Source organism: Arvicanthis niloticus, chromosome 2 (assembly GCF_011762505.2).
Source record: "Arvicanthis niloticus isolate mArvNil1 chromosome 2, mArvNil1.pat.X, whole genome shotgun sequence".
Lineage (NCBI taxonomy): Eukaryota > Metazoa > Chordata > Mammalia > Rodentia > Muridae > Arvicanthis > Arvicanthis niloticus.
Window position 1 is genome coordinate 42,176,609 of NC_047659.1, and position 24,827 is coordinate 42,201,435.

Consider the following 24,827-nt stretch of genomic DNA (forward strand, 5'->3'; position numbering starts at 1 on the left):
TGCAAAGAAAGTATAAAGGGAAAGACAAGCAGACACCATGAGGTGCATACAGTTGGTGCTGTGACAGAAGTCCACACTGGACACATACGGGCACATCTCAGAAGGAAAATGAGTCTGATTTCACAGAGGAGAATGAAGAAGTTTCGAAGGCTTAGAAGCAGCTTCAATAAGTCACAGACACATTTAATTCTACAGGATAGATAAGCCACAGGGTTAGAGACAGACCTAGAGCGCTCATGGAAGCCAGGCATCACGTATTGGATTTTAAAACCCTGACTCCAGTTTTAAATAATGGAGGGTTGTTGTTGTTGTCACTGGTGTCATTTGCTTTGAGATAGAATATCACTATGTAGCCCAGGATGGCCTCAAAATTCATACAGTGATCTTCTTCCTGAAGGTGCTGTATCAGACCCTGGCATGGTAAACATAGGTCTGAGCATGGTAAATGCTGCAGCCAGATTTGCCCCTTCACATCTTTTCCTCTCCCTTACCTTACATTCCTAAAGTTAGCCCCCAAGGTCTGTTCCCTTATTTGGCCACTGACTTGTTCCTGAGATGAAACACTAAGGACCAACCATAAGGATTCATTATTTGGCTAACATGTCCAATCAGGATTTACCAATTCACCTCAGCACATTCTCCACCTTTTTCCCCTTAAAAACTCATTCAAGAAGCACCCTCTTGCTTCTTTTGCCTCTTGCTCTCCTGTTTTTCTTTTCTTGCTTGCTTGCTTGCTGCTATGGCTGCCTTAGCAGCATGACCACCATTGTCCATTCATTTCATCTAAAAGCAGCTTATTGGTGAGCTTTCTCTAACAACCCATCCTAAATAAACATTCCCATCAAACGATGACTGTGATGACTGTTGAATGTCTAGCATCCCTGCTCTGTCTTGAGGGGGGTTGGTGAGAATGCATGCCTCTCCACCTCCCATCCCCCACCCCAGCTTTCATCGGCCAAGGTGGACTTCCTTGGATGGCCTTCAGACACATTCCATTTCGTTCAGCTTGGTTTGGTTGGCAGTTGTCTTTTTCACTTTTGGTGGCTATCCATTCCTAACCATCCAAAAATCCTGTCGACAAGCTCAAGATTTCTACTGAGACCCACTGTCTGCCCCCTTGGTGATGGAGCTTGGATTATGACCCTTCCTCACTGAGGCTCTAATGAGCCACTCAGAGCCTGGAGATATCTTCAGTTCTCGACCCTGGCTCAAGGCCACCACTAGCAAAGGGAACTGACTCTCTCCATTCTGACTGAAAACTCCAACACACACCCAAAATTACTGATACATTACTCAAAAACCAGCCCTTCTATTCCCTATTTAAAAAAATAAAATAAAATAAAATAAAATAAAATAAAATAAAAATGATAATCTTTACAGAGCTCAAGTGTTACAGGTATGCACCATCACACTAGGCTCGACATAGGAAGTAAAATGTGGATGTTAGAGCTGATGGGAAGTTAGAGGTGAGATTCTAACTGAGGGACAGGGAGAAAGGAGATGGGTTAGAGCAATAGAAAATGCTTATATTCATTCCAGTAAAGAATGATAAAAGTTTAAATTAATATTTATAATTTGCTGACTTACTTCATAACACTTTTTATTCTCTTTTACTAAAGCTTAGCAAATTGATAATATGTGCAGATCCCTTTATTGTAGCAGGAAACTTTAAAACTAATACAATGTGATAAATATTTTATCTAGGTAGCATAAATTAAAGGAACTCAATTGCCTGCATCTTAATCTTGATTAGTGCCTGTTAACAGCAAAACACACACAATTAGTTGTACTATAGAAACAGATCAGTCATCAAACTCAGCCTTATAATAAAATTTTGATCTTCAAATTTGTTTATGTAGTTAATATTATTATTGTTATTTTTGGTGCCAGGGCTATAACTCAGGTCTTCACAGCACATGTTAGGCAATGGCCCAGTCCCTAACATATATATTCTTAATAAGATTGAGGAAGCAATAAAGCTTTAGTTTCTGGGAATTAAATGTATTGTTATTAAAAATTAGAAAAATCTTAAAGCATTAAATATCAAAATTGTGTGAACAGCAATCATAAAAAAATGTTAACTAAATAATTTTTTAATGGAAAATGACCATGTTTCTAAGGATTTTATAATTTTATAATATATATAATTATATATAATATAATTTTATAAATTTGCAAATATCTAACCTAATATCTAGATTCTTTTACATTTAACAGATTTTCATTTATATTTAGATGGAGAATATGAAAAACATTTGGTCTTGCAGAGAGGAGCTTAGAATACCTGCAATAGCTATTTCATGTAATTATGAATATTTCTCATTGCTGGTAATCCCACATTAGACAAATGGGTTGGAATCATATCCACAAACACACTGTACTCTGACATATGCAATTCATTGGCTCATCTTGCACAGTTAGGTGATTTACTATCCACAAAAATATATATGTCATAGGCATTGCCCATTTATAGATTGTTAACAGACTGCTGTGCAAAGTTTAAATGTTTACAACCTCTCCTCATTAGTCTGTCAGCATCACCACTAGTCACATCTGGAAATCCTTCAAATTTGAAATGCTGATCAGTTTCTGGTGGCAGATGTAAGTGTTGCAGTGTTCTAATTGTCTCTTAAATGGTCATTTTTGTCACAGGTAGTACATATTTACAATCACTTTTCCCCCTTGAGATGGCTGGATCACCTCTCTAATATTTAAAAATTACTTAAAATGTAAGCTGGAGTGGTCTGCACCTGTCTATGTGCTACTTTTTCCTAGTCTTAATAGTGTTCACTGGAAATGTGACCAGTTCAGCTAATAACCCACACAGCCATGCAGGTGTGTTCTGGGGAAGACATTGTACTTCACACTCCACATTGTGTGCTGTAGCACACAAAGCACTAAAAAAAATAAAGGTGAGTCCTGGGAATGCACATGAAATAATTTTGCAGTATCATCAAACAGACTCCTTTAAGGGAGTTGGATTTTTATTTTATTTGTTTTTCCCCCCCTAGGGGCAAATAGACTGTGAAAAATTTAATAATTATTCATCCAGGTTCAAACTGCTGCCTTACTAAGGATTAACATGAGAAATTTAAATTGATTTTGTAAATATAAATAGACATCAACAGTGAAAGGAAGAAATGGTGCTTTATATTATTATGAAGACAGCTGGAATATGATGAACCCCTAAACGCTTTCAAGGAAATGCAGAAAGGTTATGGGTAAGATGAAAAATAACTGCAAATTTATTATTTTTAAGAATTTTCCGGTCTTGATGGGGTGGGGGCATTTTGAGAGCATCAAAGACTGAATTGATAACATGACTGATTTTTTTTCTTTTTTTATAAATGTCACAAAATGGGGACAAGATTAAAAGTGAAGAGTATGCAAGAATAGGTAGTCAACAAAATTACAGTGACAAAGAAAATGAACTAAGAGGTGAGCGAGGTTTATCTCGGGAAGAGAGCTACTGGAGTTAGATACTTTGTTACTCCATAGTGTTGCCTGGAGTTCTATACTTTGTTACTTTATAGTGTCCAGAAGAAGTTCACCTTATTTTCATTTCCTTCCCTAAATGATTTATACACAGCTTGCTCTTATCTATATCCAAACTTCCATCTAGAAATTCTTCACATGACACTCGTGCCTTCCTTCACACAGGTTCAGTTATTTGTCTCTAATGCCCTAAAGTACTGGTGTTCAATCTTCCAGGCACTTCAAATTATTTGAAACCTGACCTGCTTAGGTCAGCTGGCTCTAAGATTATGGTATTCTAGACCCGAAACCAGCCTGTTGGCTCTTTGGTTTTGTACCAAGACACTGACTTACAGAGATCAAAATACCACTGGCCTTTATAAAATGGCATATCACATTCCAGGGGAGGATCAAAACTGCTGGCTGGTGATATTTGTCAAGTCTCTCAAAGTCGCACTTTCCAGGATTTTCAATCCACTGAATTCTTAGACAGAAATGTTTATATGGAAGACTTCTTTATATTTGTTTCTCCTCTTTGAGTGTGCTATTGGAAATCTTGACTTCTCGGTTCCTTATTTTATTTGACTTTTGGTAGTATTTAAATCTTAAAATTTTTCTTAAAATAATCTAGGTATGGATATTAACACAAGACATTGACGGCTTATCCTTGTTTACAGGTTCCTTTCCCTGCTCCTGTTGGGTGATTTCATATTTTCAGGGATCATGTTCTTTCTCATGTGGCCCTCACTCTGTCAATGGCTCTGGCTCAGTGTTGGTATCCCGAATTTGCTATAGTCTCATCTGAACATTGACCTAGATTGATTGATTTTGCCAATGTAATCAGTTGAGTTCTACATAGTTTAAAAATTTATGTTCCAGGTCAGTGTTTAGTGATGCTTTTTATTGATTTATTGTTTACTATCTTTAGGGATTTTTTTTTTAGTGTACACTTATTTTTTTTTCCTCCTAAGACCCATAGCCAATAATAGACACTCCATAAGTACAACTAAATTTTCTGAAAACTTTCTGAAGTCTGGCAGAAGACATTAGGTTACAAAACTACACAATTTCAAGGTTTGTACTTCAAATCTAATCTTGTATCAGATTTCTTTCCAAAATTTCCATTATTACAATTTTGTCAGAATAGGAAAATTATATTATTGAATATGAATTAATTTAATTAATATTCTAGGTGGTAAAATATTAAAATAATTGGTTATTTTCTCATTTACCTCATGGTCACTATTTTGATTATATAATGTTTATCCTTATAAATTTATTTACCAAGTTTTGTTTGACAAATAATGTGTTCTAATTTCTATTTTTTATTTTATTTTTTATGTTAGGGATCAAGCTTATGGTCTCACACATACTGTGCTGATGTTCTACTATTGGACAATATCTCTAGCCTCTACTTTAACTTTTAAAGCAGTGTACTCTTTTTTCAAAATTACTTTCTGCCATTACAAAGTAAACTAAAAAACCAAATCAATAAAATGAAAGAAAACTGCAAAACAACTAAATTGTTAAATTGTTAATACTGATGCTCATTGGGTAATGTTTTTTTTTTTTTTTTGTACTTAAAACAATCAGTTTATTTTTTTTTTCATTTTATTTTATTTACATTTAAGATGCCATCCCCTTTCCCCATTTCCCCTCCCTAGAAAACCCCTGTCCCATGCCCCCCTTTCCTTTTTGCTTTTACACAATTTTTTTTAAATGTTAATCAAAGGATTTATAAGTTTGGTAATGCTCAATCAGAAGGGTAATCCAATACCCAACCTAGATATAAAGACTATCTTTGACTGGTGGAGACCTGTGAACATCTGCCTCCATGCCCCCTCTCTCTTTCTCTCTCTCATCACCTAGCTTCTCCTCTCCTTCATCTTCTCTCCTTAATCCATCTCTTCCTCTCAGTACTCCTTCCCACTTAGATCCTCCTACATATCACTCTTCCTGTTAAAGTAAAACTTTTCTCTCAAAATACAGTTAGAGCATACTTATTCCTAATTGTACCAGTGAGGTATAAGATAGTTCTAATACCCAGTCCATCATTTTGTTGACTAACCAGAACCTCTGTCATCTCTTCTAACTAAAACATTTACTTTTGATCCTGGCTCTTTTTTTTTTTTTTTTGGCTTTATAATGAATGTCAGCTGAAAACTATCTACTCAGATCTTTTCTCTCAAAGTAAATAGCCAGGATTGGGTATGAGACTATGGGTCTTCAACCCCGTCAGAAATCCAGAATGACTGAGTTAACTGAAGTTATGGGAAGCACTAAACATAGCTTCTAAAACTTAGCCAATTTATAGAGACCTCTGAACACCTGAGAAGCCCCTATACTACCGAATGTTCGAGCATCAAATCTTCAGCCTTCTGGCCCAGAGTCATCTGACAGACCTTAGTGACGCAGGATTATTAAGGGCTGATTACTCTGTCTGGGCAGATATAATCAGTCGACTATTCTGCATGTGTGTCCTCTTCTGGACAGTAGTTAGTCTGTAGATGGAAAGAGGCAATTCTTGCCTAGTGGCTGTCTCTGCACAACTGGCATAACTCCAAGGATGCTCAATTTCTTCTTAGAATCCACAACAGGAAGCTGTCAGGAGCAGACAGGTCTCTAATCAGAGTGGACATTTATATAAATTTTTGTAGCGTCAATTCTATGGACTTCTGACGTTTTGAAAACCAACTATCCATGTAAGGTCACCTGGACTGTTGTCTGTTCACTCCTCTTGGCTATTTCTAAATAAAATATGGTTAACCTCCTAACAATTAACTCAAAGCCATAAATTTGCTTTAGTCCCTTAACTCATAGGTTAACCATCCCAAATCAGTTAAAAAAATTAAGGAAGGACTGGGTCTAGGCCTTGTATTCCTAAATGTGTTATACAAGCACAGGGTAATGTTCTTAAGTTAGGTTATTTTCTTATTTGTATTTTATATCTGTAGTATGAACATGCTCTACTTTATTAAAAGAAAATAAATCATTCTGACTTTAAACAAATTATAAGAAAAAATAGAAATCACAATCTTATATAGCAGACTATCAATTCTAACACCAGTTTTCAACTTTTTTTTAGGGGAAACAAACATTCGTAACTTTCTGGGATTTGTGCTATTATATCCTGAGCAGCTTTGTATAGAATTAAATGTTATTTGATATGTTACATTCAATGGCATTTTAATATATTTTTTTAGTTTACATAGATCATGATTTAACACTGTCTGTGTAGGCTGTTTTAAGTTTTATTGGGTTGTAATGCTTTTCCGTACATGGGACTCATTTGGTGCAAGTGACAGTCAAAGGTCCAGATTATTCTCAATTAAAATGATTGGGTGGATAATCCAAACTTATCAGCCAGATGCTGATTTCTTAGAACTGTAGTTCAAAAGCTGTCCCACAAACAGCACGAGAGCCCGAGAGCAGTTAGCTGGTTTGTTTTCGGAGAGTGCGGCATAGAAAGTCCAACACTGACCATCTACTTTTACTGCTTGCCTCATTCCTGCCATTTTCTGGTGCAAATGTTGGGCTCTCAGCTGCAACATTTTCCCAAGACATTGCACTTTGTTTAAATGAGCCTGACCCAATTTCTATTGCTTATAGAAACACTTTGAAATTGATCACTTTATTTATAAATTTGCCCATAAACTCTTAAGTTTTGCATTCATCTTGGTTCCTCTTGTAATTAAAATGAGTAAAAAGCTGTAATCCTTACCACAGATGGTGACGCTAAATATGCTTTCACTTCTGCATATCTTGTTATTTATGCTGCTTCTTTAAATATAATGGTGATTAGCAAATTTCCTCATTAGCATATCAACATATGCCCACACTACTCCTTATTGTGGGAGAGGCGTATGAATGATAAAAATCCATCATTAATGCAACTGTAATCATGTCATCAACAACAAAAATGGTATCAATTCATTCTTCCTTGTGTATTTTAGTCATCATAAGCTGAAGGCAACCATCACAAGGTGAATCTTGTTCACCTCTAGGTTCATCTGCCTAAGGCCCAACTTCCCTACTCAATATCTGTGTTCATTTGGAGACAAAGCCTTTAAAATAGTTAAATTCCACATGGTCTTTATATTAGACCCAATCTGATTTTTCTCCATATAATGGGAAATTTAGGCATCAAAGGATTCAGGATCACAAAACATAAAACAAAGAACAAAACAACATGTTAGAACACAGGACATGACCTCAGCAAGCCAAGCAGAGAAACGGCACAAGGAAACATACCTGTCAAAACCTCAACGCCTGATCTCATTTACATCTCCAGAGCCATAAGGAAAATACTTCTATAGATTAAACCACTCAAAATTCAAGTGTTGTGTTATATATGTCCAAAGCATCTAAAATGAAACCAACTCTATTTGAAAGGTATAACTACAAGTCCAACAGAACCCCTAATGGCATTTGAGAGACAAAGCAGCATCTAATGAAAGGCAGGAGCATCACTTACGTGTGTTCAGGAGAGGATATGCAATGCAGTAGGGACCCTTCTTGGAAATAACCAGCCATCTCTTCTCAGGAAGATCAGGCTCATTAAAATGCCATCCGTAATTATCACCTTAGCTTTCCGGGAGTGTCATAAACAAGTTCTTTTCCAATGAGAAGGGAACTTAAACTCAAAACTGTGTAATGAGAGAATATGGGTCATTTTTTTTTTAAACATTAGATCTATGTGAGATTTTTTTCCAAGAAGGTACTTTTTTTTTTTTTTGGTGGCATTTCCTTTAAAAAAAAATGTCAAATGATAGTGATAGCAGAAACAAATCACCAACAGTGTTGCAAAGAAAGTTCAACTGGGGTAGATGTTAGTATTCTGTCTAAACTCCACCTCCCCAGTTACCTGGCAACAGCCAGGTATGCTCCTCCCCACAGTTACCTGGCAACCGCCAGGTAGGCCTGATCCACTATAAAAGGGGCTGCTTGCCCCCTCCTCACTCTCTTACTCTCTTTCTCTCTTACCCTCTTGCCTCTCTCTATCCCCTCCCCCACCTTCCTCTCTCTCCATGTGGTCATGGCTGGCCTCTACTTCTCTTCTCTTTTATCTCTTCCACCTTCCTCTCCCCACCTTTGCCCTATCCCCTGAATAAACCTCCTCCCCCTTGGAACCATGTGGTCTGGAGTGGTCTATTCTGAACTGCGTTCGGATTTCTTAAAACAACTAACACTGGTGCTGAAACCCGGGTACGAATACATTGGGGACCGCTGTGCTGCCGGCTGCTGCAGCTGCTAGCTGCTGTGGCCAGGCAGGACCGACGCTGCGTGGCCTGCCTCTACCACTGCCACCATCACTTCTACGCCACGTGGACTCCATCCCTGCTACCTGCCATCACCAACTGCATGAATTTCCACCACTGCTGCAGACTTAACTATGCCTGTGGCCCACCACGTGGTATTCCGCCACGTGGGTTAGGCAGCCAGACAGGCCCACACAGACCTCCGGTTCCACTTTCCTGATACCAGACTGCATAAGCCTGCAAACACACGCCGGCATATTGATTGGTAAGGAGATTCCAATTGGTGGGAGGGACCCTAGATGTCCAGATAAGGCCTGGCCAGCCTTCCCTGGGCTGAGAGGTGTTGGCATTTGTCTGCCCCAGTCCCTATGACTGGCCTCCTAGCTGAACTACTACTTAGGACATTGGCCACTGGGTGACTCCTGCCCCCCCTTGAAAGCAGTTTACAGTCTCCCTCCCTGCTCTGAGCTCTTGCAGCTGCCGAAAATCCTGGTACCAGGTTAAACTGCTTTCGGCCGAACTCCGGGAGTTCGCCAGGGCTCCTAGGTAATCTCGTGACGACCTGCTTACCTAGGCTGTTGCCTGATTTTCTTGCCATCTTTCTATTGGGACACCAATACTGTTAGCTCGGTAAGCCCTCCCTGTCACCCAATGGGCGCTACATTGTCTTCGGCTGTACCCGCAGACACCCCACTAGGTTGTCTCCTTAAAAACCCCAGATCTCTAAAATTAACACCTGCTTTGAGGCCTTCCAAATTGAAACATCTCTGCAATGAAGTTTGGATTCGGGTAGATAATGGTTTAAAATGGCCACCTAATGGCACGCTAGACCCAGTCATTTTAAAGGGTCTTCATACATACATACAACAGTCTGGTAAATGGAAAAGTTCCCTATATCCAATTATTCATCTACTTTCGCTCTAACCCCTCCATGTGTTCTGCCTGTTCCCCACCTCAGGTTATTTTAGCCATCCACCACTGATCAGGGTAACCATCCTTATGGTCCCAAGAAAGATTTCTTGAGCTCAGAGCTAACCCTTTCCTTCCCTGACCCTTGTTCTAGGACTCCTCTTGGGTGAGACACTTTCCCTCTCCTCTTGAGACAGTTTCTTGTAGCTGAGTACCCCAGGCCAGGCCTGGACAGACTGTTCTCTCTCTCAGGAGCACTGGCTCCAAGCTCTATCTAGTCCCTAGCTTGTCTCCCCCAAGGGTCAGTCCGCTGCCTGCTGATGCAGGCCTCTTCCCCATTTTGCCTTCTTCATTTGCGGCTGGCTGTGACCATTTGGCTCAGCCGGTTTGCCTGAAAAGCAGCTGGTCCAGGACCCTGCTTGCTCCCTTCCCCTCTGTTCCTTAGCTCTGCTCTGGGTCTACTTCTTACATTCTGCCAGGGACCCTCTCTGGGACTTGTTTCCCCCGTGCACAGCCACCCGAGCAAAGGGCTTGGCTGTCCGCGCACTCGAGGGAGGCTCTCTCTCTCCCTCTCTGCCCGGGACCTGTAAAGTGAGTGCAGACCCTAGCCGCCAAAGGCACTGGGCAGTGACTTCCGGCTGCTAACAGGATGTCCCACCCTACAGCCACAGCGGACCTGACCTGCAACAACTATGCCCTCAGCTGCGGGCCCATAGCCCCAACCTGCCAGCCATTTGATCGTATGCCACTATTGCCAGCTTTCTTATTCTGTTCCTGCCAAATGTTTTCTTGCTAATACTAAAATGTGCTTTTCTCTACCTACAGAACCCGCCAAAGCTACTTAAAACTCTTTCCTATCCTGTCTTAATAGATTTTTACTACTGCTATTAAATTCTATTCAGTTACAACCAAACCTTATGGCTCTCAATCTTGTCAAAAGTCTGCTAATACTATATTTAAGTTTATGGCCGACAGAACTCCCAAAGCCTGTCACAGTTGACCCAAGATGGTTTCAGAAGACTTGGACACCTAGAAGATACAGCCTGGATTGTATGCGATGATATTGTCACTAATGTAGTGGACAAAACTGGATGCCCTGAGTCAAATGATTTGGCTAAACCAAGGTAAGTCATTTCTCATGTCATGTGCATCCATTCCACAGAAAAAAAAGCCCTACATCTTCTGTGCTTGGAAGCCAAACTGACTTCACCCAAGAGACTATGGAGACCACGGGAACTGTTGGCTAGTGGACTCTGTCATTTTTTAAAATAATATATAACTGGTAGATTATTGTTTACTCTTTCAGACTTCTGACTACATTGACAGCTAAGCTTTCACAGATATTATCTGTTACCTCATTAACTAAACTCAGTTGCCATCAATTAAATGCTTCTTATTTCCTCTTCTTGCTATGCCACTGTCCTAATATCTGAGTTCCTATAAACTCGCCTACCTCTAATAAAACATGCCACTATACGATCCAACAAAGGTTCATCTTAAAGACTGCTTATGTTATTAACTCATGCTGTTATCTCTTTTGTAAACTTATAAGCTACAGGAAACCCACTCAGGTCTACCTTTCACGGACCAAATAGATGCCATCTGGATAAGTATATCTGCCTAAAGTTCCCACTTATCTATTCCAATGGATGGGATCCCTCTGGGTTTCAAATGTACATCTTAGAAAAATTTTCTTTCCCCCAAATGTACTTAATCTTATTCCCTACATCTTGTCAAGTCCAGGCACACCCAGAACAACTCCAGAGAAGCAACCTCTAGATGCTCCATCTCCTGGCACATACACAGCTGCTTCTACTGGACCTGCTCCTTCTGACCTGTCCTCAGATGGCTCCATAGACCCTGGACAGCAGGAAACAGCCAACTCTCCTACGACCGGACAAACACCCCCATACCCATTCTTCTATGTTCCCTCTAGAGACACGTCACCCCCCAATGCCAGCAGGAAGTAGCCAGATATCACAACGTCCCTATTCCTGCTTCACCGTCACCTCTTTCTAATTTTTCTTTTTTAATTAAACCAAAAAGGGAGGAATGTTAGTATTCTGTCTAAACTCCACCTCCCCAATTACCTGGCAACATCCAGGTATGCTCCTCCCCACAGTTACCTGGCAACCGCCAGGTAGGCCTGATCCACTATAAAAGGGGCTGCTTGCCCCCTCCTCACTCTCTTACTCTCTTCCTCTTCCTCTTACTCTCTTACTCTCTCTCTTACCCTCTTGCCTCTCTGTCCCCTCCCCCACCTTCCCTCTCTTACTCTCTTCCTCTTCCTCTTACTCTCTTACTCTCTCTCTTACCCTCTTGCCTCTCTGTCCCCTCCCCCACCTTCCTCTCTCTCCACGTGGTCATGGCCTACTTCTCTTCTCTCTTATCTCTTCCACCTTCCTCTCCCCACCTTTGCCCTATCCCCTGAATAAACCTCCTCCCCCTTGGAACCATGTGGTCTGGAGTGGTCTGTTCTGAACTGCGGTCGGATTTCTTAAAACTAACAGTAGAGAATGCAGGCCTTTTAGGAAAAGGTTCTGGGCTAAGAAGATGCTCACAAGCCAAAGCAAGAGGCATGAGCCCTGAACATTCTTGCATATAAGAAGCTGACTCAAATGGACCAGAGATATAAACAAAAGAGCCAGCTACAAGAACACACTTCGAACAAAACAAAATAAGTGTCCAGTTTTGCATACAGTTAGGCATATATGGTATCAGAAAAGGACAGGTAACCTAAAACAAAAACAAAAACAAACAAACAAACACAAACAAACACAAACAAACAAACAGAAAGCCCATAGATTCTGCATTAAAGCTAAAGGAATGTTATCATCAGAAGTATCCAAGGAGCCGAATAGGTTTTTACTGCTCATGAGAGCAAACTTGAAACCAAGGTCTATTGTAGGTTGGAAATCCACATCTCCTAGAGGACTCTGATGTCTGATCTGAGTGCAAAGAGAAAACAGATATGAAGACTAAAATGATTCTCCTTTGTTATACTCCCTCTGAATGTGGGTTCTGTGTAAGGAAAGATCTGATAACAGCAATCTCAAGCTGAGCTCTGCTTTTCCAAATTATTTTAAAATCGCACACTCATTTACTTAGAAAACATGACAAAAATTGAACGTCACTGGCCAGCTGTTGTATGCCAACTGCAGGGGCAGATAAACGCTGATCTACATGTTTCTTCTTGCACACACACACACACACACACACACACTTTCTCCAGTTTGTTTATTGCAAACAGAAAATCCTTTATGTGCAGACTGACTAGATGACCAGAGTTGTTCTTTTTCTTTAAGAAAATTTTTTATAAAATCATTTATATATGTTGTTGTTTTTGTTTGAATGTATGTCTCTATATATCACATGCATGCTTGGTGGCAGAATGTCAGAAGAGGGCATTATTCACCTGGAACTTGAGTTAAGTAATGATTGTAAGCTTCTCAGAGGGTGCTGGCAACTTAATCGGGGTCCTCTGTAAGAGCAAGTGCTCTTAATTGCTGACCTCTTTCTCCAACCACATCAGTCATTTTCATCTGATAGTCTGTAGCATTCTCACTGATAACCTCACCCAGAATCTTTCATCAAATTGTACATGTGTGTATGTGTGTGCACCTGTGCGAGTATACGAGTGTGTGTACATGTATGTGTATGTATCTCTATATGTGCATGTGTATGTGTGTGTGTATGTGTGTGTGTGTGTGTGTGTGTGTGTGTGTGTGTGAGAGAGAGAGAGAGAGAGAGAGAGAGAGAGAGAGAGAGAGAGAGAGAGAGCTGTAACACTTTCTATCCAACATCACTGCACTCCAGGAATGACAGCATTTTTCTTCAGAGACTTAACAAGTCACTTAAAAAAAAAAAAAAAGCTTCTTGTAAATATGAACAGATTACTTTTCTAAACCTAGAAACTTGCCAATATAAATTACAAGGCTCAAATTTACTCAACAAAACTCCCTCATGTTTTTTAATAGAAGCAATTTTAGGAGTCTGAGTCCAGTCACCAGGAGGCCACAGATGTGGGGATGGGGGCAGGGCAGCTGTTAGCTCCATCTCCTTTCCTCTGCATAAAGAGCCACCCATACAGAGGGTCCTTACCTCCCTCGCCTCTGTATGCAGGCTGGTCTGGGGGCCTCTGTGCTGTGTCTGTTCCCTGTGTTTCAATGGTTCTTCCTTAATCATACAGAAGGTGTTCCGTCCCTCTCCCCACTGAGATGTCTACTTCAAAGGCCACATTTTCACCTCCTTTTTCTCTCCAAACCCCTCTCTCCTATCATCTCTTTAGGCTGCATTTTTTTTCCTTTAAGGGAGTTTGATAGTCCTTTGTGCATTTTTCCTATTCTCTAACTCTATTACCAGACAGAAGGGACCATATAGGCAGGAATTTCTTTGTAATTTCCATCTTTCAACACCTAGGACAACAACTAGAGGCCTTTCTAAAAAAAAGATTTTTTTTTGTTGATTTGTTTGTTTTAAGTTGGAAGACTACTTTTTGACATCTTGGCATATGAAGACCGCAAGGAGTTAGGCTGGCAAGGATACATTTCCCTTTCTGAGTCTGCACTCTCAGGGCTAAACCAGTGGTTCTACCATCACACAGACATAAGTGTTCTAGAATGCAGAAACTTTGGCAAGACCGTCTGAGTTCAAGTTTGTGCTCTGACAGTTTCTTGTATCACAATCAGCAAGGTAACCTGGTCTCATAACCTTCATTTCTTTCATTTTTTCCCTTGTCAAATCAACAACATTACATACTTCTTAGATTCAAAGGGACATCCGTGAAGTACTGCTCAGCAAAGCCCCTGGCACAGAGTAAGTACTGTATCTCTATAACAAATTGGCCTCTAGGTATGTAGATAGAAGAGTTGCCAGCATAATTGGAGACACTTTGTACATCATCTGGATTTTTCACAGACATGTGCACCAAGAGTAAGTCCCTTTCTACAGTCTACCCTAAACCAGAGAAACACAAATTGAGCTGTAAATTCTGCTTAATTGGCATTTCAGAATTTCAAAGGGAAGTGATTACTTCACTGAGCTCTCCACAGATCCAGATCTGACAAATCTCAGCTCATTGATTGCTGCCTTTCTCTCTTTTTTTTCCTTGCACTCTTTCTCCCCCTCCCCCTCTTCCAAGGTAGATCAGGCCTTCTTGCTGAAAGGATATGCAAGGAGTACCTGGAGGATTTCATCTTCTTCTCCTAACCTGGCTTTACTGCTGTGGTCCCTTGAGGCCTACGAGGATCTCTGCTGTCCACAGAGAAAGACAACAAACCCCAAGTTAACTTTCATTGTCAGAAACACTCAGAAAATGTGCTCTGATCATCCTGTGTGTGTCTCAGTCTTGAGCATCTCTCCACAAGAGAAGGCTTCTCAGTGGAGTGGAGTTCTGAGTCTCTGGTCCTTGTGTTGTATCCTTCAGTCTGTCCACTTGCTCCTGATCTCTTTGGATGGGAAGGCAGATTGTGAGCTCTTCTCCCCAGTGCCTTCTTGGATACTGTATAATTAATTAGGCCTCCAATCATGTCTTCCCAGCCTCTAGGATGGAGAAACCCTCTCCCCCATGCCTTAAAGAGGAATTGCAATAATAAATGAGTCTCCTGATAACAAATTTCCCAGCAAGAGGGAATCATGTAAATGAAGACATAGTATTGACAGCAAAATCCAATGTGTTATTTTTACCAGTATGGGCTTTCTGGTTCTAGCCTTTGAAATAGACATCTGAAAACCAAAAACAAACAATAAAATGGAGAGAGGGAAAAAAGCCACAGAAGTGAGTGGCAGGGAGTTTTAAAAGAGCAAATCCCACTGCCAGGTCCATGTGACATAACCAGCCACTTGTGCTGGGTCTTGGCGGTTTATAATGCTACCTCATCTTCTCTGCGAAATTGTTTTCCCGTAAATCTCTGTGGCCATCCATTCCTGTCTACACATTATGTTCCTAAAATAGACACCATCTAAAAATCACTTCAAGGAGCTTTGTGGAGGAAGGCCTAAATTGCAACACTCCTCCAGTGAAAAAGAATGCAGTGTTTGATGGCATTACCCATTGGTAGCCAGGAAGGGGAGTTTGTGAGGAGTTCCCCCCCAACCCCCCACAGTTATTCTGCTTCTGAAAGGAAAGGTAAGTGTCAGACTCTGAGGAGGCACATGTGTGTGGAAGCTCTCATTTGCATCACCACAGCTTGTCTGGTATTGCAGCAAAAATGGAGAGGTAAGCTACCCTCTGCGCTCCTTGGGCAGGAGGAACAGAAACAGGAAGCATCCACCTCAGCATGGAATTTTCCTATTCCTGTTGGGCATCCTCCTCTTGGGATGATTTAAAGCGCTGGTTGGAGAAACAGGCTCATGCTACGACCCAAGCACACCAGATAGACGGGGCAAACCTGCAGATCCATACCCGAGGAGAAGCCTCATTTCCTAGGTGTGATAGCAACAGCGTTTGGCAATTTGCAAGTTTGCTTCTGCAGCTTAGAAAATATTTAGTCACATGCACATCTGAACAGAAAGATACCCAGGCTTGACTCAGTCATTTCGTCAGACACATGAAAAAGCATCTGCTCACAAGCTTATTTGGGCTGGTTTGTTGAAAGGAGGGGCGGCAGACACTTTGTAGCTGTGGCAAGAGCGCTTTATATACAGACCTCTCAAACAGGTGAGAGAAAGGAAACCAGGAAAGGTAAAGCCTCTTGGCCACCCCGAAACAGTTTTTGCCTTGTTCAGAAAGCAAGAGGTTTCGCAGTGGTTTTGTGTCAGCGGAGCAGCATCTGCAGTAGCACTGCTGTTGGTGACCTCTGTCTAATTAAAAGTAAGTCAGTCCTTCCTATCCGGCATTGTGTGAAACAGGGGACTCTTTATCACTTCCTTAAAGTTCATTTGCAAAGTGTAGTTAAGGACGAGTGGGGGGCGGGGAGGGGAACAGCGGCTGTACCCTCCTGGTCCTGGGAATGAGGTACTCCTTTCCAACAACCAAGCCTCTGCCCAAAGAAGCTGCCTCTCCTGCAATGCTCGGCTCCAGAAGCGCCCCGCTGCCTTCTTGCTTCCTATGTGAGGTCTAATTTTTGCATCCTCTTTAGGAACAATATGACCTCTATTATAGCCACCGAAATACAGTTCCAAAGCACCAATGACAGAGGGGGCTTCAAGACAAGACCTTGACCAGAAGGATGCAGGCAAGCAAAGGCAAGAGCTGGCCCGATGCCAAGTTATTTTAGGCCAAAGAATCTCATCCTTCTATCAAAATGCTGAACTGCAAAACGAACCTGATTTCAGTTCATGGAAGGTTGAGAGGAGGAGGAGGGGGAGGGGAGGAGGAGGGAAAGAGGAGGGGAGGAGGAGGGGGACTGTTGGTCCGAATTCACATGCAAAAATAGACTTCCTGGTCTGCCCCAACTCTTATTTCCGTGGGCTCTTCTCCCCTAGGCTCACCAGGTAAGAATTCACCACCACCGCAGATCACAATGAGATAATCAGATGGCTTACCTGATAAAAAGGAAAATTATCGGTCTGCAGTGAGGAACAACATCTCCCCACGACGAGTCCGCGCCTTCGGTTGCAAGGATTCAGATTCCTTCTTGCAAAAGGTGACCAAGTGCTTCACAAGGGTTGCGGCCTCATAGGGGCAGAACATATGTACACAAACACACGCGCACATATACACATGCACCAGAGACCTCTGCAGTATCCTCTCGGCCTCATCCTCGCCTCACTCTATGGTACCTAATACAAATCAGCAAATAGCTTGTTTAAAAAAAAAAAAAAAAAAAAAAAAAAAAAAAAAGGAGAAAAAAAAAGTGGCGATAGCACCTAACATTATAGTGCCATCTAGTGGCCACATAGTAAATAGGTTCTCACAGCCTGGATTTCTGTGTTTCTCAACCTCTTCTTTTCAGGTTCCTTTATTTTGGTCTTCCTCTTTATTTTGGTTTTATTATTTTCTCTGATGTCATTTTCATTTCCCTTTGCTCTGCCTATCATGAAACTATTGAATTAAAGACTAAAACAATCAGAACTGGAGAGAGTTGCTTTTAAGTTAAAAAAAATGTGCTATTTTTGTTTGTAAATGCTACTTTATTTTTCCTATAAATAAATTATCGTTACCTTTACAGATCATGGAACCCATGAATGAAATTTGTTCTTTTCTTTTGTCTGGAAAAAAAATGAATGGTCCTTTATTACACAGTCATAGCTTTACGTCAGGAGCTTACCTGGATGCTTTCTTCTATAACACCGTGTTCACAGTGCTTTTCATATTATAGTGGACGGCTCTGAAGGAGGCATCTGTGCGTTTAACTTTAAACTCAGTACTGATGAGCATGTTCTAAAGCTTATATTCCCCTATCTTTGATGTTAAATAGGATTATCTTTATACCTGTTTCTATGGTTTCACCATCTTTTATTATAATATATCTATTTATCTCCCAGATGCGACTTGTCAGTGAATTGTCTGTCACATTGTCTTTTAGAGAACAAACACAAGTATTATCGATGTCCACTAGGTCCTTCCCAAAGTAAGGAAGAACCCATGCTGAACTATGGGGAGCTACAGGCACTGAACTTTCTAAGCTACATATTGTCACTTAAAGCATCCACATTCGGTCATGCATAAACTTATTTATCCTGGGTGTGTTTCTCTTGTCACTTAGCATTCTTAATGCTGATGAAAGTCACCAAACATGCTTTTCCATCTTAAAAAACAATATTTCTCCCCAGACTTTAACTTGTCTATTCTGTATTACAGAACAATGACGCATATACTGTTAATATTCCTATAGCTATTCCCATTGTATATTGAGATTAGTGAGACATTCTGAACCTTACTGGGAATTTTCTAGACCACATCATTTGTAAAGCAAAACAAACAAACAAACAAATAATAAAAATAAGGCCCTTAACTTCCAGAATTCATTACTCTTTGGAACACACCAAATATTTTATCCTTTTCCACTCTAGAATCCTGGGGATGAAATCTTCCTTGTGTCTTTATAAAAAAATTTTACAAGTCCTGGTTTATGGGTTCATGGGTCCATCTCCTGGGCCCCTTTCTTAGTTTCTGAAAGGAAGCAATTGACCAAAATTCCAGGCATGGGGCTAGCTGAAAATATAGTTCATTTGGTAGAACACTTAGCAGACATGCATATGCGCGCACAGACGCACACGAACACGCACACACACACACCACCCAGATTGTCAGCCTCATGGACTGCTTGTACACTTCAAAAACTTGAGAACTGGGAATACTGAGGCAAAAGAATCATAAGAATGAGTTCAAAGTTATTATGGGCTAAGAAATTTCATGCCAACCTCAGCATCAGCCAGGGTCACGGCCTCAGCCTCTGCCACCACCATAGCCATAACCACAAACACAGAGACAGTCACAGCCATAGCCACAGTCATAGACACAAACACAGAGAAAGTCACAGCCACAGCCTCAGGCACAGACACAGACACAGACACAGACACAGACACAGACACAGACACAGACACAGACACAGACACAGAGAGACATAGGCAGACACAGCCTCATATTCAGACACAGACTCAGACTCAGACACAGAGATATAGACTCAGACACAGACATAGACACAACCATAGCTAAGGCCTCAGCCATAGACTCAGCCACAGACACAGAACAGGACACAGGACACAGACAGACACAAACAAACACAGAACAGGACACAGGACACAGACACAGACAGACACAGACACAAACAGATACAGACAGACACAGGCACACACTCAGACACAGACACAGAGACACAGATGCAGACTCATACTCCAACATAGACACAGACTCAGACACAGAGACACAGACTCAGACACAGAGACACAGACTCAGACACAGACACAGAGACACAGACATAGACACAGCCATAGCTGTGGCCTCAGCCACAGACTCAGTCACAGACATAGACTCAGCCCCAGACAGACTTAGACACAGACACACCCTTAGCCACAGACTCAGCCCCATCCACAGCCCAAGGCTCAGCCACCTTCACCTCCACTACCACTGCCACAGCCTAAGCTTCAGTCTGAACTACATAGTGAGACATTGTCTTTTTCCAATAATTTATAGTTGTTCAGTGTCTGAAAATAGTGTTGCTCCTTCTCTGGTTCAGTTTGAGTAACACTGGAAGAAGCGGGAGTGGCCAACACTTGGTAACTAATTACTAGAAAGTTAGAAATGAAGAGGCAGTAGGGAACATTTGAACTTAGAAGTAGTACACATATTATGACTCTAAGACCACACACTCCATATGAACAGTACTTAGAATTTAAATATATGCACATAAAAGTAAGAACACCCCAAAGATGTACTTTAGTACTTTCTAATAGCATATCCCAGAAGTCAATGTTGTGCATTTTTTCTTAATAACCATACCAACAGCTCTCCTTCCTGATTGTCAGAGTGCACTTGGCCCCTTGTCTATAGAGAACCAGAGAGGGGAGGGGCTGGTGTGCTCCTAGCTGAACCAGTCTAAAGAACCATGACATGACTGTCATCCGTGGAACTAATGTCCTCTCACTGTATCGTTAGAACCAGGTAGGGCAGGCAGGGTACATACAGGAAATTTCACAACTAATAAAGAAGGAGGGAAAGATGAAGAGCCAGATCATTCTCCAGGTTCCTAATGATGTCACAGTTTCAAGATCCAGTATCTCAGAAGATCAGGGACTTCTATGATTTGAGTATACAAGATAGCCTCTAAAAAAGTCTCTGTACAACCCTCTTTGGATATCCCTTTGTGTACTCAAAACCATTTGATTTACTGCAAGGGAACTTCAAGCACTGAAGACATCAAATGTTAGTCATATCACCGGTGTCTGACTCTGAACTTACTCACTTCAAAAGTAACTGCTAATAAAGACATTTTAGTTAACACGGTCAAGCCAAGAAAATCAGAACTCTTCCATTGAGAAGTTTCCATCTCACATCAGTCAAGGAGAAAGACAGGGTACTTTTCAAAGCAGGCATCCCTCGTTCTTCTGTTTGTATGTCTTCTTTTATGACTTCTACATCTTGACAAACCTTCAGCCATCTGCATATAGCAAAGTGTACCCATGTCTCAAGTGTCTAGGCCAAGCATCTTTTCCTCTAATACTTTCCCTGTGCTCTCAGTGAATAGGCTCCCTTTGTTAATTATGAAATAAACTTATGTTTCCTTTTATGGAATATGGTCATGTATTACATTGAAAATATTAATCGTGAGAGAATAAATGTTTCTTCGCATAATGCTTCTGAAAAAGGTTAACATTTCATTAATTGTACAAGAGTGCTTTTAATGAATAGCTTGTCATTTAGTAGCAGACACGTGATTCATCAGAGTGGTAACACCACCAACCGCTTTAATTTATCTTCATCTAAGACATGACATGAAGGAAAATACAAGATTTTAAGAAATTAGTGTAGAACACCCTTAAGACCATATATTTAAAATTTTAAATGTTCACTTTTTAAAAGCAAAAATGTAAACTAAAAAGAATCCTGAAACTTTACACTGCTTTACCCGTGTGTTTGCTGGTTTCTCTGAACTTGTACTAAAGGTCTCTAATTTTCCTGTCTACCTTCTACATCATGACCTATAGTGGAGCCAGCATCTTACATCTCATATACCTTTTGTGGTATCTTAGTTAATGAAGAAAAGTTTTTATTTTTCCTTTTTCCCTGGCATGTTTTCATCAACAAACATGGAAAGGGCCATTTCCTGATGTCTAGGGGACCCCATGTGATCTCATCTCAGAAAAGAGAAGAATATTTTCAGCTATTTCTTGGCTGTCTCTACTTTCCTAGTTCGTGGATGCAGGAACTTGACAGGTAAGCTGCAGGCTGTGCCTCTTCTATGAGTGCTTCCAACAGGAGAAAAAAAAAAATGAGAGCGTAAAGTGTGTTGCCAGTGATTTTGCAGCTCTGTCTCTGTCAGGAGGACGCAGCCGTTGCTTTACTATTACTCCATCACTTTCTAGCAAAAGTTGGCTGCTTAGTGGTCAAAGAAGAAAGAGTACAGTGAAAAGTAACCTCTATTGGTAGAACATGGGTATTAAAGAATAAATGTGGGATTCAAGTGGAAACGCTAACCTAGGTCTTCCTACCTATTAGTTTTAAGATAAACAAGAGGGTCTCCTGTGATTAGCATCAAGAACTACTCAAGTTTTCTCAAGACCAGAAGTCATTAAAATTCCACAGTGAAATTCATAGAATATCCTAATATGAAACAACCCACCCCTTTTTAAATTTCTGTTTTAGAATGTCAAGTGTCAGGCATGTGACAACAACCACTGTTTGAACATATGTTTTTGATAATCATTAAGGATTTATGGACCTGGAAAGTTTTCTCAGACCATTCTGAAGATGATCATTATTTTGGATCATAGAAATGTATGTCTCGCTCAAGGTTACCTAGACAGCTTGGTATAATATGGGTTCATTCAAACTTTCTTCCCTGTTTAACTATGAAGAAAATGAATATTGAGCAAGGGCATCAGCACATAAGAAGTGAAACGGGAGTGAGCGGAGGATTTCTAGATACACCGCGATTGATTTTCACTCATGTCTTGACAAATTTGAATGTAATAAAGGATATAATAGAAGTTACTGTGTTAAAAGGTGATGGACCAGGTGGGGCTTCTAGTGGAGGGAGGGGAACACCAACCTACCCACAAAACCTTTGACCACAAATTTGTCCTACTTATAAGATGTGCAGGGATAATGATGGGGCAGAGATTCGGGCACAAGCAAACCAATGACTGACCCAACTTGAGACCTAGTCCACGGGAGAGCCAACTCTTGTCACTATTAGTGATATTTTGCTATACTTGCAGACAAGACACTAGCATAACTGTCTTATAAGAGGCTTCATCTAGCAGCTAATGGAAACAGATACAGGGACCCACAGGCAAATATTAGGCAGAGCTTTGGGAGACTAGGGGGTGGGTAGGGGGAGGGATTGAGGGAGTCATAGAGGTCAAGGACACCACAAGAAGCTCTACAGAGGCAACTAACCTGGGCCCATGGGGGCTCACAGAGACTAAACCACCAACCAAAGAGCATGCATGGGTTGGACCTAGGCCCTGTGCCCATTTGTAGCAGGTGCACAGCTTGATCTTCATATGGGTCCCCTAAAAATTGGAGTGGTGGCTGTCTGTTGCCTGCCTTTGATGCTATTTCCCTAGTTGGGCTGCCTTGTCTGGCTTCAGTGGGAGAGAATATATTTAGACCTGCTGTGATTCAATGTGCCATGATGGGTTGGTACCCAACAGGGGGTTCCCCTTCTCTGTGGAGAAGTTGAGGTGGCCCTGAAGGGAGCAGTATGTGAGGGTAGGCCTGGGAAGAGAGGAGGGAGAAGGGTTGCAATTGGATGTAAAATGAATTTAAAAAATAAAGGTGAAGAACTAAACCAATATTGGGTTTAGCAAAGAATAAAGACCGTGATCATCCTCCTGGCCAGCTCTATATACAGTGTTTAAAGATTGACCACAAAGTTCTCAAACTCAAGTACAGGAGAGGTCAACATTCATGACTTTCATTCAGGTCCAAGGAGAGTCCTAGGATGCACTTGGAAGAAAAATTTTTCCAAGATTCTAAAATTTCATTAAAATCTAAAGTAAAATCTGAAAGCACATTTTATGTTCCTTTAGTTAATAAATCATAGTCTCACAGGAAAACAAAGAAACTTTTTTTTGGAGACAAAGTCATTATATTGTTTGGTCTACCCTCAAAGCCCCGGGCCTAAATGGTCCTTCTGTCTTGCCTCTCAAATAACCAGGACTGACAGCATGTAGTAAGGACTGGGAAATAAAATGCTATGTTGTCTATGCTTATGTCATAAACAGATCAAGGACTAGGCCTTGGCTTTGGAGGCAAGATTTAGGTAGATTACAGTATTTCAATTAATTTGTCTGGATCTATTCTTACGGGGGATGAAGAAAGAATGAAACTATAACGAGAAACGAAGATATGTGGAGAGTCATAAGGAACACATTTACTATGCTGGATTCTATTCTTAAGTTAGCAAGTCATTTAAATATATTGCCTGGGTTCCTCCCTCATCTCTTTCACTCAGCAATCCTCCTGCTTTGCAAAGGTAAGCCAACTAAAATTGTGACAAAAAATATATCATCTATTACTTATTGGATTTCAAATAGAGATTTTCCATTTGACTATATTTTAACATCAGTTGCTGCACCTGCCTGAATATGCAAGAGATCTAGCTCACTTTAAGTATACAGTTTTTTTTTATATTAAGGGAAATTGCTAATATTTATGGCAACAACTCACTTTTACAAAATCAGACTGAACTTTGCCATTAGTATAAGCAAATATGTAATTCCTATTCCCCTGAAGGCTTATTGGTGGCATCTTTTTCTTTTCATGTTTAGAAGAAAAACATTTTTCTAGGAACATCTTATGGTTGTCACACTGTGTGCAGGTGTCATTAGAGCTAAGTGCCATCTTATTTCACACTGCTCAGCGATCATTGCTGAAGAAGTGGGGGAAAGAATGTGAGAGCCAGAGGAACAGCAAGCTTTCTTTGAGACCGGGTCTCCTAGAAATGTCAGAGAGCTTACACCCATAAAATCTCATCAACATGGCTGCCTAAACAAGACCTGAGCAATGACAACACCAGTGGCCATACTAACATGGAACTGGGTAAGATAAGGGGGTTCACTCTAGAGAAAGAACTATGGAGATAGGGAAATGGTGAGAGCTAGAAAAATGGTTTACCTGGGGGAGAGCTCCCCAGTTGTTGTCTGTTACAAAGTAGTCAGCCCTGGCATAAGATACATACAGGTAACATTATATGGACTAAGCGGGTTTGTGTTTGAAATATCACATTGAATGCAGTGATTTCCATATGTACATGCATTCTGTCTGTCTGTCTGTCTGTCTGTCTGTCTGTCTCTCTTTATCTATCTATCTATTTATCTATCTATCTATCTATCTATCTATCTATCTATCTGTCTGTCTGTCTCTCTGTCTATCTATGTATGTATGTATCTACCTATCGATCGATTTATCTACCTACTGACCTAGCTATCTACAATTAAAGAATAAGAATGCCATGAATTTGAATGAGAGCAAAGAAGGGTACATGGGAAGAGTTGGGGAGGGAGAAAGTGGGTCATGTTCTAATTATAACTTAGAAAACAGTTTTAATTAATATGAAAAGCATTCATAGGTTTAGC

The 24,827-nt window shown here is 40.8% G+C and overlaps 1 protein-coding gene across 1 annotated transcript in view; it reads right to left on the reverse strand.

Annotated features, from left to right (window-relative positions):
- The window catches only part of Scn1a (sodium voltage-gated channel alpha subunit 1), a 140,914-nt gene extending 123,560 nt beyond the window's left edge, over positions 1-17,354 (reverse strand). The window contains exon 1 of the mRNA XM_076928839.1: positions 17,127-17,354. The gene's annotated coding sequence lies outside the window, so the exon portion shown is untranslated. The remainder of the gene's footprint in view (positions 1-17,126) is intronic.
- Positions 17,355-24,827: the final 7,473 nt, after the last annotated feature.